Source organism: Triturus cristatus, chromosome 6 (genome assembly GCF_964204655.1).
Source record: "Triturus cristatus chromosome 6, aTriCri1.1, whole genome shotgun sequence".
In the NCBI taxonomy this organism is placed as follows: Eukaryota; Metazoa; Chordata; class Amphibia; order Caudata; family Salamandridae; genus Triturus; species Triturus cristatus.
The window spans coordinates 740,317,159-740,331,940 of NC_140589.1; positions in this window are offsets into that span (position 1 = coordinate 740,317,159).

Here is a 14,782-nt window from a genome sequence, read left to right on the forward strand (position 1 = left end):
CGTACAGTCACTCATACTTATGGTCACTCAGTACAGGACTATCATATGCACTCATACACCTATATAGACACTCACACACTGCCACTCATCCATAGAGGTACTCACACAACTAGTCAGTCATGCAAATAATTAATCACACTGCCATTTACTCACCTATACAGTTATACACACACCAGCTCAATTACGCATACAAATACTAGCACATTCTCACGCTCTTATACAATCACTGATACAAGCACACACTCATCCATACAGCCACTCTCACAATCACACACTCTCACTTATAGCCATTTATATACTCCAACACACATATATACTGCCTTTCACATATGTAGTTACTCACACATGTTCCACTGAGATATACATTCCCTCACCAACACACCTATACACACACTCACCCACCCATACAGTCCATCACAGATGCACTCTTGAAACCATGTACCCAGTGAATCACCCACTCACACATCTATGCACACAGTCACACACACCCCACCCACACAAACACTCAGGCACCCATACAGATACTCAGACAACCAATCAATAACCCATATAGACACTCATGTAGCTATTCGCAAACCCATGCATCCGCTTCCACACCAACAGACAGACGGATACAGACATTCACACAGTTTAGTCACTAACCCATGCATTCAGTAAGATATGTTTCACCACTCACTTATAGAGTCATTCACACACCTACTAAATCATCCATTCAGACACTTATACACCCACTCATTCTTCAATACGCCTTTCCCTATATATATTAAACATATTTAAACTTTACAGAAACACACAGTCACAGGATGATGTCATCAGTGATGTCATCAGTGATGTCATTTGAGATCTCATCAGTGATGTCATCAGTGATGTCACTGACCATGTCATGAGTGATGTAATATGTGACGTCATCAGCAGTCCATTGCGGGGGCGCGAGTTATAGTTAGCTGTACTAACTATAATGGGGGAATTTCTATGGTTTTGTACGAGTGGAATGTCCAACTAACTAAAACTTTCCCTAAAACCTATGTTTTTTTCAGTGAATTTCTAAGGTTTTTTAAATTCTAATTTCTAACTATAACGTGCCTGAAACCTATGGTTTTTTCAGTGAATTTCAAAGGTTTTTCAAATGCTAGTTTCTAACTATACCTACAGAGGTAGGACATGTGAAGAAAGAAGAAAAAACGCACAGAAAGAAGCAAAAGAAATGCAGAAAGAAGCAACAGAAGTCCACAGAGACGAAGAAAAGTGCAGGAAGAAGCAAGACATGTGCAGAAAGAACCAACAGAGGAGCAGAAAGAGGCCTTGTTCCAAAATCATCCTGTGCCCACAACTTTTTCAGATGGGTGCTGGTGGTAACTGACTCTGACTAACCAGGCCTAGAGCCAGTGCTATGCTAAAAGACACTTAGAATACAGTGAAAACACCTACACACACTCGGGAACACTATGCGTTGGGGTACCCCTGTGATTAGCATGACCTCCTCTGTAAGGCCCTAGTACATAATTGGGCAGGGGGATTAAAACTACCTCTTAAAACGCGCTACAGGGCGCGTTTGCACAGTGGTGAAGTGGGGGGGGGCCTGAGGTGACATGTGTGCAAACACGCCGTGTGGCCGTTTTAATTTGGGTGATTAAGTCCCCTTGAATCCTGAGGGCCCCTGGGGTCCAACTAGCCCACCATGTACCTCCAGTAAGTGCCACAGAGCTGCATTGCAGAAAGGTGTAAAAAGGGGCATGACCTGGACCACCTCTCTGCAACACAGCGCAGTGGCACTTACTGGAAGCACCTGGTGGGCTAGTTGGCCCCCAGGCGCCCTCAGGATTGAAAGGGAATTAATTCCCCAACTTTAAACGCACCACAGAGCATGTTTGCACACATGGCACCTCAGGCCCCCTTCTCTTGCCTTTTTTTGTGCCCTGGGACCCCATCCCCAGGGCCTGGCCCTCTTTTTTTTAAATAAAAAAATTTAAATGGGAGGGGGGCCGCATGGGCCCCCCTCCCGTGGCTGATTCCGGCCCCGGGGACCCCTTCCCCAGGGGCATGGGCAAACATATTCTTTTTTATAGGAAGGGGGCTGCATGGCCCCCCTCCTAAAGCCTCTATTGGCCCCGGGCCGTCTTTATGTATTTATTTTTTGGGGGGGAGGGGGGCCACCACCCCCGGGGCTTTGCATTATGTGGGAGGGGGGCCGCGTGGCCCCCCTTATGGAGCCAGTAATGGCCCCAGAGACTCCATCCCCCGGGACCTGGCCATCCTTTTTTTTGCGTGAGGGGGGCCGTGTGGCCCACCCTTCTCAGGCCAAATATGGCCCTGGGGATCCTTTGGGGACTGTGGGGGGAGCCCCAATGCTCCCACAGTCCCTGCCAGCTCTCCCCCTCCTGTGGGAGCCGGCATTGCTTTTCCACACGGGGAGCTGCTGACATGCAGCACCCCGTGCGGAAAAGCAATGTGGTTTGATTTTTGAGCTTTCAAAACCCAGACCACAGTTTGCAATGACAGGGCGGGAGCCGCGCTGCTCCTGCCCTGTCATTGCAAACAGCAGTGTCCCGGGGGTGGGCATCCCGGGACACTGCAGGAGCCAGCCCTGGGAGGTGGCGGTCCCCAGGGCCATCACTGGCTCCATAAGGGGGGCCGCGCGGCCCCCCTCCCACATAATGCAAAGCCCCGGGGGTGGTGGTCCATGGGGCTCGGGGTCTGTTACGGACCCCCAAATTTAAATATTAGTGCCCTGGGGAGGTGGCAGTCCCTGGGGTGTGCGGAGGGGGCTCGAGGCCCCCCCACAGGTATATATATATATTTTTTTAAGAAGCCCCAGGGGTGGCGGTCCCCGGGGCTGCGGGGGGGGCAGTGTCCAACTCCGTGATTATAATTGATGAAAGCCCCGGTGGTTGCGGTCCCTGGAGCTTGGGGGGGCCTTAGAGGTTTACATATATTCAAAATATAGGTCTACATAGCCATGTGAACCTGTGAAGCGAAAACTTATTGGATGGCCACAATCTGAGGAAGGTGGTGCTGCCAGCATCGAAATAAATTAATTAAACCAGTTACCGAGTCGGCGATGTGGTGAGCATAGCGTGTTATTTATTTATTTTACTTTCCCTATCCCATAGTTTGTTACTTTCACCCCCCCACCCCTGCTCCTGCCTGCCACACCCTGCTTACCTGCATGGGTCGCCACTGCATAACGGAAGGGCCAGTTATTTCGGCAGCCAGCCAGGGACATAGGTTTGAGACCAACCCGGAGTTTCTGGGGCCACCATTGGTGGGTCCGTGCCTGCTTGGATATCTTGACTGTATGTTCCTTGCAGACTACAACTCGGGCACAGAGACAAGGGTTCCTGAGTCAATGATTCAAGAGGGCCGAAAAGGGTCACAGCTCCTTGAATCGCCCACACTAGCAGGCCCGTCTGTCATGCACTGCTTATTCCTTCACATTTTACATCACTCATGACATGTTCAATGATTTCATAAAAAAATCCCTAATGATATCGGAAATTACATCATTGATCACAAACCTGTGCAAGGAGGGGGAGTGAGTTATAGTTGTTTAGGACACGAGTTATAGATTCTTCAGATGAATATAACTGGTGAATTTCAGTGCTTTTTTAGACTAAAAGGGGATCTTTAACTGACGTAGTCCCCTAACTATTATGTCACTGTATCCTTCGTTTTTTTCATTGCATTTCTAAGCTTTTTTTTATATAAAGTAATAGATTATTACCATACCTGACTATAATGTCACCTTAACCTTTTTTTCAGTGAATGTATATATATATATATATATAAAAAAATTAAAATATATATTTGCAGAGTTGCAGTTCATCCAGTAAAGCAAAGTTTGATAACTATTCATTTCTCTCAGTCTTGAATTTTCTTAGTTTGATAACTATTCTTTTCTTCAAATCTTTCTTTTTCCTAGCCCCAGACACGTGTTTCACCCTTCATGAGCTCTTCGGTAGAGCACAGCAGGTACTTAGTGCCAAACGCGTTTGCAGCATAAAATGTGAAGACTAGTTCCTTCTTATCTGTTCGTCAAACAGCATGGGTCATCTCGTTTGGTGCATAGCCATTGGCCCCTCAAACCATTTTCTGCAAAAAGCAGAAACACCCATTTGGCAGCAGTCAAAACATGACTTGCACTACCCAATAGCCTTCAGCTGTCGGTTTCAATGAATCACGACACAGTAGCCCTCTCAGTGCATTTTGCCCAATGTGATCTCTTTTACAAAGTTGGATTTCATCCAGCAAAGCAATCTTGATAGCTATTAATTTCTTCCAATACTTTGCTTTCTGGGCATGAAAATGTTATGTTATGGATGTTGGGGGAAGGTATGCGATGACAGCCTCACTTTTTTTCTCCCTTTGCTTTACCTTTTCCTTAGCTTTTATAGATTGTTTTCGATGGAAATTCACCAAGTAACTTAAATGTTTTCTGTTGAATGTCAGAATAGAAACATTGACAATACCGGCCTGCTAAAATACATTTTACTGCAATATGGTGACCGTAAGTAAATAAAGCTATGTGTGTATTTGATATTCGTAACTCCACAACTAATACGGTGGAGATATGTCGATCGAATTTAGGCTGGAAAAAAAGAGGAAACGCTTATAGAGTTTCAAAGATAAAATAAAGGCAGAAGATAAGTGAGGCTACATTTGCATACTTTCCACTAATGTCCGCAATGTAAGAATTCCTTCTTTGTTAACTACACGTGTTACATTTTCATTGTACTGCCATGTCCTTGCTTCTCAAATCTAATCATGTTTGCCCCTCGGTGACCTGAGAAAGACCTTGCTGTAGAACATTTTGCCATGCTTTACACTAATATTTACTGATTAAAAACACTGCTTCCACGCTGGCCTGACTCTTTTAGCAAACTTGAAATAGAAGTGATTTTCAAAGACTGTGTCTTCTGTAATTCTAGAGCTAGCCTGCAGCTGGAAAAACACAGTGGAAGCTGTTGGACGTATTCAAACTAACCAGAACATCTGCAATATTGCCCATACTGAATCTAGTCAACACTTGATTAGAGCAAGCCATGCCTATAACGTGTGCACCCCAATGGTAATATACATGTCACATTTGGGGGTAAGTGCATGGCATTCTGTTAGTCATTATTGTTTTCCTAGTGCGCCATTTATATACAATACGGACCGGAACCTATGGGGACTGTTGTAAATTGGTAATGTACTTTACACTGTAAACAAGCAGCCTTACATTATAGGCCTAATGGGAAAGGAAGCAACTTGTACATTTCCCAGGAGAAGAGGAAACATTGCTTAAGCTTAGGGTACGACCATGGACCCGGTGACATCCCCAAAGGTGGCATCACCAGACAGGATGTTATATGTGGCGAAGAAGAAGACAGACAGACACGGGTGGTGTGAGGCTTCGGGTGTTATAGCACTGTTCCCACAAATCATGGACTCACCTCTTCACAGTCAGTTTAGATGCAATATTTTGTAGCCGCGGTCAGAGCTAAATTCATTAGCTCTGAAAAGAACGGTTCGTCCCTACAAACCTTCCCTACCTATTTGTTTCTTCTAAGTGCTCTTACTCCATCCTTCGACTCTGTCATCTGTTTTGGCCTACAGTTTACAAGTCTGCATCTCAGGAAGGGCAAATCAGTCTTCTACAGTGGCGTAACGAATATTGATAGGTACCCCTGCAGATTATTATGAGGGGCCCTTGAGTTTCTGATATCGCACAGATATTCATTGGCCTGTGCCCACCAATGCTTAATTTGAGCCAGTGGTTTCTGGTGCCTACCAATGCTAAATTTGAGCCAGTGGTTTCCGGTACTCAGCACCGGTACTTAATCAACACTGGCGCTTTTCATGAGCACTGGTCCCCCAGCTCTGAAGTTGGCAGCTCTGGCCCTTATGCCACATCCTCTTCCAAATTTCATGGCTAGTAGTTGGTGCTGCTTTACGTGGCACGAACAGGAGAAAAGGGCTGGTGCAAGCTGCCTCCCCTCGAGAGCCCACACAAGGAGATGATGGACGGAGTGCTGAAACTTCAGACACTCAACCCCAGTAACAGATCTGGGTTGAATCCAGCATCGTTTTTTAGCTTACTTCGCCACCCCAGTTTGGAGCCAGCCATATGCAAATCAGTCTTGAACCTGTGCCTCATGCGAATAGTCCTGCCGCTGCCAGGCCAGGTCCTCCCTGGATTGGAAACAAGCATCCTGGTGCCGGTTTCGGGGTAACACCCCTCATCAGCCAGGCTAGCTTGAATCCAGAGGCAAAGTGAGCAATGGACCCACGTCTAGGCATACCCTGCCAACTAAGAGCAAACAAAGCAAACACAAGGAGAGCCCCAGCACTTATTTGTTTTTTTACAAATTAACAACTGGAGCCCACTGAGGGCCTCCTGAAGGATCTGGAGCGTCTAAAGGGGTGGGGGACGCCCTGCACCACAGGGGCCTTAGAGGCTTGTGTTATGCTCCTAGTCTTCTACACATCCTAGACCACTTAACTGAGTACAGTTAAAATGGGATATAGGGACATTGGGTCTGATGTACAAAGGGTTTCTGTGTCATAAATTAGTAGTAAACTTATTTCCAACATTAAATTTACCTGTAACAATTTACTACACCTGAAATGTACATATTCAGCCAGACCAACCTACAACTTTCCCGGTCCTGTGTACACCACACCTATTGGCATCTGGAAGCTACTAGTGCTGCCATCATGCAACAATAGATGTAGGTGTCACTTCACAGCCTTGTCAAGGGTGTACAGAGATTTTGTGGAATTCATGCTGTCTGGGCTCAACTACCACATCACATTCCCTGGTAACCCTTCCAACTACTGAGTTCCAATTCTATGCTATATATTAATTCCCACGGGAGAGGATTTGTGACTGATACCCATGTTCTTTCTAATGTGCCTAACTCATAAAGTGGGTACCTGTACAGAAACAGGAAGAGACAGTACTCAATGAAGATGTACCTTGAGTGAAATACCACATGCCTCATCACAGACCTAGTGTCATAGTACGCAGAAGCATACATAACGCCTATATGTTCCATAACAGTGCCCTTTATAACCATTAGTGAGAAAAAACCTGGGATATGGGGTGTTGCTTGGTAAATCTATATTACCGGACAATCAACACATCATCTCAATCCACAGACACTAAAATGATGGAGGTATAACACTCCTCACAGGCAGACCAGATCCATCATCAAAAGGACGTTGGGGTTACTGAAAGGCAGATACATTGTCATCACAAAAGTTATAGTCCTCAAAAATATAATCATGAGACATGTTACATAGCGGCTTGTGCCACTGTCATGAGGAAGGACCTGACACTGGAGCCTAATTATGGCAATTCAAATGATGGTTACACAACTCTCCTCAAATGCCACCCCCAGGACAGACTGCAGCAAGAGCTGCAGAATGACATGCAGAAAGTACTGTTGTGACTAACATCTACATTTGAGGTCCATGACTTAGTAACTAAACCATAAAAAATTACATTGGCAAAACTGGCAGTATGATCAAAAATGTTTATTCAAAAGTCACAATGAATCTCATAAATGAAAGTAAAAGGTGATGTCCATTGGACATAATATAAACCACAGGCAAAATAAGAGAGCATAGCCAAGATTTACTGAAGCTTTTCAACCTAAAAATTGACGCAAAGCCTCAGAAGGGTAGTTACTGTTAAACGCAAAATGTGGTTTGCTCTGGAAATGCGTCTTTATCTGAGCGCAAGAACTCATTTGCACTTCTTTGTGTCACTTTGTGTCAAGATGGGGTAACTGGAGCCTATCTGAGGCAGATCAGCACAGATACCCATAGGTTTTGATGCAAACGTGGATCTACAGGAATGTAGGAGTCATTATATCAAACACTAAAGCTTCCTTGAAGCAGATATGAACAAGGGGATATGTGTTTCTTTCTATAAAAATAAACCACACATTTCATGTGCACTGCAGTGCACAGCACACATCCAATGCACAGGATGCTTCTTAGTTTGGCGAGGTATAGGAATTTGTACTAGAAAGGTATATTTCAAGGACATATCCTTTGCCAGACAGGTCACACTCACCTCTGCACCTTTTTGTGAGGCTGTGCTTCGTGCGATGCAGACCATTTGTGTGCCAGCAGAGGGCATGACAGCGGCAGCAGGCCAATCTTAGTAGACACAACTCTGCGCTGGCTTTTACACCATATGCAATCGAGCAAAGTCAATTTAGTTGTTGTGCTAAGTTGCCTGAAAAATGTGTTCATGTGTTGTATGTTCATAATATCTGTTTATTTACCCCAGTACATCTTTCCAAGTACACCTGAGATTACAATTGTGTCGCAAAATGACAATAATTTGTTTGTAACAAACTTGACAATTTGCATTTCTAACATATTTGTACTCTAGTTGACATGTAAAAATGTCATGACAAATGCTATGCACAACCTTGTAAAAAAAACAGGTATTTATTAATTTGTTTTGCCTTTGTCCGGGCACCCTAGGGGGTAGATTTACTAAGATTCTGCAGTAGGGCAGCGTCACTTTTGTAGTGCAGCCCCAACGCAAAATCATTTTTGCTATTTGCTAAGCGATGCAAAGTCACTTTGCATACAGCCTTGCATTGGGAAGGTGTTCAATGGATGGAGCTTGTGCAGCTGAGGGGTCAGCTGAGGGCCTTTCATTCCTGGTTGATCTCATGATGACTTGGCCCTTGACAGGGCTGAACTGGCCGTACTTAGTATCGGGCTTTTCCTTGGGAGGCTGGTAAGATGGGGGCCAGTTTTGCAGTGGTGGGGGCTAGTATTGTTACTGGGGGCCAGTTTTACAGCATGTCTGCAATATCGACCCCCAATAACAAAATGAGCAGCGCTTCACAATTGCACCCGAGGGGGGTCGTCCGACAGAATTACCTGGGCAGCTTTGGGCTCCCAGTCTCGCCCTTGACATGGTTTTATTATGCTGCTTCACAGTCATTAAGAGTTGCACTATCTCAGTGCAGAGCCACTTGCCTTTTTTATGTGTGCACACTGTTTAAAATGCATTAATTTACACAAACATTTCACCAGGATAGGGCATGATTGTGCGCAGCGCAAATGGCCGTCAGTCCCTTTTAAATTTGTTTCTAGCATTTATGGGAGACCTGGACCTCAAAGTAAACTTCTCAAAGGCATATGTAATGACATGCTTCCTGCCCCAGCACAAACTCAAAGGGGCATATTATCAAGAACGTGTGATAATCATCGCAAAAGTTACTTAATGCAACTCCCAACATCGCAGTCTATCGTGGGATTTTCACGCCGTGTTAACCAGGCATTCACAACACGGCGCTACCATGCGATAGTCAACAGATAACGCGTCAACTGACCGCGATAAAATCAACACCATGCTGCAAAAATGCAAAATGCGAACGCAAAAAAAGCTGCAATGAGGCCAATCGCGATACAAAAATCAGCGAAAAACAGCTACAGGCCTGCAATTCACACGCGTCAGGCGGGAACAATGACCATAAAAGTAGAAATAAACCTGACAAACAAATGCCAAACAACAGCCAAGCACAATGGATGTTGTCGGACCAAGTACGGAGGAGAACCAGAACCCCACAAGCACCCCGGAAGACCAGCCTGGGACCTCGGCGCCAGGGAAGGGCAAGGACAAAAAGCGTAGGATGAAGCGCTAGAGTCCACAGGAGAACTGGATCCTGATAACGGAGGTGGTCGAACACCATCAACAACTGTTTGTCACCTCCACTGTGTCATTGGCAACAAAAAATGGACTATGGAAGGCCATCGTGGACAAGGTGAATGCAGTCGGAGTGCTAAAGAGGACAATGGATGAGGTCAAGAAGCGCTGGAATGACTTCAAGCGCAAAACCAAGCTGAAACTCACCAACAACCGGAAGACAGCAATGCAGACTGGGGGTGGCAGTCCTTTGCCACAGGAGGAGCTGGACGACATGAAGGAATTGGTGTCCACAGTCATCAGTGGGGAGATGGTGGCAGGAGTTGGGGGACCGGACACTGCTCAACAGGACCGGACACAACAGCACCAGGGTGAGTAACGACCAGGAACTGGGTGGACGGAGGGAGATGGGCACAATAGCACACATTCACTATGTACCCAAGTATGTAACATCTCAGCACTGTATGAGCACAGAAGTCAGAGGCACACCGCATGTAAGGGATAAGGGGCAGCCCAATCACAGCACATCAACATTGCCAATGAGGTGGCACAAATCGCAACACGTTCACCACAGAACAGAGGACACAACTGGTGCCGATTGGATGTAGATGCTGGCCAATCCCAAATGGTATTGCAGGGAAATTTTAGTTGAAAATGTACAAGTACAAACACACAGCCGTGATGTTGTCGGAATGTCCACTGTCTCGCAGCAGATGGGCAGCCCCCGAAATAGCCACGATGTACACAGTCATGCAGAATGTATGTAAACATGTACAATGAGAAAAAACACACATGAACACATTGTTAAACTGCATCTCACCTTCATATTGCAGAGGGACAATCACCACCTCCTGCAGAGCAGTCCCAACCTCTCGTCTCTGATCACGAAGAGGACCACGACACCTTTGACTCCGATGCCCTCCGAGAGTTCATTGACAGTCTCAGCAGCACACCTCCAGGAGCAGGGCAGGCCAGCTGCAAAAAGGAGAACCCACCCCCTGCACAGACCACACTGCAGGGAGCACCCACCACCACGGCTGCCTCCCATGACCCCCACGAAGAACACATGGCCTTCCAATGCCATGTGTTGGGATGCCAGGAGCAGCTGGATGAACAGGTGCGGTAGGCTTCGACCTCATGGCAGGCAAACTAGATGCCATACGTGGGTGTCTAAGTTCCATCAGGGACCACTCACAGTCCCTAACGGACACCAACAGTCTGCTCCATGCTCTCTAACAAACCAAAGAACGATGGATTTAACCCAGATCTCTTGACTGGGGGAGAATGTCTGCATTGTCAGCATTCCGTCCATCATTTGTTTGTTGTAACGCTTTTCGCCCTAAGTGGGATGGGTATTCCCAGACGTGGGACCCATGCTCACTACGCTACTGGAGTCAAGCTATCCTGGCTGATGACGGCTGATAGCCAGAAACCGGTCCTAGGATGCTTGATTCCGGTCCAGGGAAGACATGGCTTGGCAGTTCGGGCTGGACTGTTCCCATGAGGCACAGGGTCAAGACTGATTTGCATATGGTCATGTCTAAACTGGGGTGGCGTAGTGGGCAAAAGAACGATGGATTTAACCCAGATCTCTTGACTGGGGGAGAATGTCTGCATTGTCAGCATTCCGTCCATCATTTGTTTGTTGTAACGCTTTTCGCCCTAAGTGGGATGGGTATTCCCAGACGTGGGACCCATGCTCACTACGCTACTGGAGTCAAGCTATCCTGGCTGATGACGGCTGATAGCCAGAAACCGGTCCTAGGATGCTTGATTCCGGTCCAGGGAAGACATGGCTTGGCAGTTCGGGCTGGACTGTTCCCATGAGGCACAGGGTCAAGACTGATTTGCATATGGTCATGTCTAAACTGGGGTGGCGTAGTGGGCAAAAGAACGATGGATTTAACCCAGATCTCTTGACTGGGGGAGAATGTCTGCATTGTCAGCATTCCGTCCATCATTTGTTTGTTGTAACGCTTTTCGCCCTAAGTGGGATGGGTATTCCCAGACGTGGGACCCATGCTCACTACGCTACTGGAGTCAAGCTATCCTGGCTGATGACGGCTGATAGCCAGAAACCGGTCCTAGGATGCTTGATTCCGGTCCAGGGAAGACATGGCTTGGCAGTTCGGGCTGGACTGTTCCCATGAGGCACAGGGTCAAGACTGATTTGCATATGGTCATGTCTAAACTGGGGTGGCGTAGTGGGCAAAAGAACGATGGATTTAACCCAGATCTCTTGACTGGGGGAGAATGTCTGCATTGTCAGCATTCCGTCCATCATTTGTTTGTTGTAACGCTTTTCGCCCTAAGTGGGATGGGTATTCCCAGACGTGGGACCCATGCTCACTACGCTACTGGAGTCAAGCTATCCTGGCTGATGACGGCTGATAGCCAGAAACCGGTCCTAGGATGCTTGATTCCGGTCCAGGGAAGACATGGCTTGGCAGTTCGGGCTGGACTGTTCCCATGAGGCACAGGGTCAAGACTAATTTGCATATGGTCATGTCTAAACTGGGGTGGCGTAGTGGGCAAAAGAACGATGGATTTAACCCAGATCTCTTGACTGGGGGAGAATGTCTGCATTGTCAGCATTCCGTCCATCATTTGTTTGTTGTAACGCTCTAACAAACCATGGCTGACATCGCTAGAGTCCTGACTGTGAGACAAGAATGAATGTCTAGTCAGAGTGGCTCCAGCGAGCTCGCACGGGAGTTGGGAGTCATGCGGAGGCTCATGGAGAACATGGAGCGGGGAAATGCGGAAAGAGCGGCTGACACGGCTGCACACCGGCGAGAGGTTGCTGGGTTCCACAATTACCTCAAAACCATCCTCATGGCATTGCTGCCACAAGGCCTGGCGTAGATGCATGCTGCTGCTACCACTGCATCCACATCTCCACCCCTAAAGTGTCAGTGTCACATAGTGCGGCAGACATTCCACCTGCGGCCCCTGAGGTGTCACTGCCACACAGTGCTGGAGAGAGGCCAGCACCACCCACACGTGTGGCACATGAGACAGCAGAGGACGAAGATGCAGATGAATCTGCTTTGTGTTAAGAAGGACACAGTAGCATTCATCTCCGCCTCATGGCCAGTTTCAGCTTGGTTCTCCCCTCTGCATCATCACCTTTCACTGTCCCCGATACACTCTGCGACACTCACCTTGGACCTCGACATGGACTGCCATATTCTGTTTGATCCCTAATGACCCAGCTATCAGACTGCAGACTGAACTCTTCCACTTCCTTTGTACCTTTCATTGCCTGAATGACTCTGGCTGGCCCTCCACGGGCAAACATTTGAAACTGTGGTTTGCATGGCCCTGCACTGCTCCAGATGCATTACCCCATTGAATGTGTTTTAAACATTCCGAATCACACAGATGTGTCTTCTCTATGGTCTTTCAAGTGTGGTAGTATGGATAAATGTGGGGTCAGTGAATTCCTCTTATGTCCATGTGACTCATGTCGTTGGACTTGGGTCACAGGGTGACACATTGCCGATTGTCGTCCGTGTGGTGCCGATGCAACAACAGCGACACACACATTTGTAACTCCCTTGTCCAGCCCTGTATGGAACCACACACAGAGCCCCGGGGTGATTGATCAAACCCTTACACTGTACTGGCATATACCAGGCCAGCCCACTACGCTTACGCTCCAGGGGGGGACAACAACATTACATGTGACCGGACTCCCCTGTAGTGATCTGCGGCTCACAGGTTGTCAGCATGCTACGGCCACTCCCTCATGGCTGGTTTACACCCACACCACACCCATCCAGCACACGCGTCACCGCACATGTGACACTGCCAATAAAACGGGCCGGGCACATGTGCAAGACTCCATTCCCAACCTCTCCCGGGGTGTATCCTTGTGGTGTGCACGGGGCCTGTGACATCATATTCCGCAGGCCCGTAGGGGACATGATGGCGTCCGCACCATGATACCCAATCATAGAGGGTTCATGACTATCAGGGCGCAGACTTGGTGGCACCGGATACTCTGCAGCCGGCACAGGCACACCACCACGGGAAGGTGACTTTCGGTGCACTGAGGTAGGGGCGCCTTAAGTGCTGAGCGGGTGTGCAGCCTGCGATGATGCCCTGTCCTGGCGGTCCGGACGGCTCAGGTTGTCTGTGCCATGCTGGACCGCAGTGTAGGCCTGAGTCAGCGGGCAGCGTGGGCCTACCACCACGTGGAGTTGCCTCGAGGATCACAGAGTCAGTGGCACCTATGAGGCTGAGTAAGTGTGCAGCCTGCGATGATGCCGGGTGCACTGGTATGTCCTCTGCCATGGAGTAATCAAGACCCAGCACCAAATGTGAGACCTGGTGGCCTGCGGAGCGGGGCTGCATGATGTGGAGGGTGCCATGCCTGTGGGCCTCGGTTTGTGGTTTGCAGCGGCACGTGGTGGACCATCTTTTCTACATGCTGGTGGTGGAAGGTGAGCAGTGTGGCCTGCGTGCGCAAGGGGCGGGCATGTACCGCTTGGCGGCGGGAGGGGCTGGGGTGCATCTGCCTGGGTGCGCAGGGGCTGGCATGCACCACTGGGCGGAGGGAGGGGCTGGGGTGCATCTGCCTGGGTGCGCAGGGGCTGGCATGCACCACTGGGCTGCGGGAGGGGCTGGGGTGCATCTGCCTGGGTGTGCAGAGGCTGGCATGCACCGCTGGGCTTCGGGAGGGGCTGGGGTGCATCTGCCTGGGTGCGCAGGGGCGGACAGGCGATGGTGTCATGTGCAATTGCATGTACTTTGCCATTCAGGTATCTGGACTCTGTTTCAGATGACAAGTCTGTCTCAGATGTGGGACCTGGTGGACTGCACTATGTACCGGCACGTGGTTGGAGACACACCGGTGGCAGCAAGTGAGCAGTGTGACCTTTGTGCGTAGTGTAGGCACTCTCTCTCCCTGTCCCTCTCTACTTTTCTCTGTCTCTCTCTCCCCCTCTCAGTCCGTGTATCTCTCTCTCCCCCTCTCTGTCCGTCTATCTCTCGCTCCCCCCTCTCTGTCTGTTTATCTCTCTCTCCCACTCTCTGTCCGTTTATCTCTTTCGTTCTCTCTCCTTCGCTCTCTCTCTGTCACTTGATGTGCGCATGACACACCTCCTCATCATGGTTTTT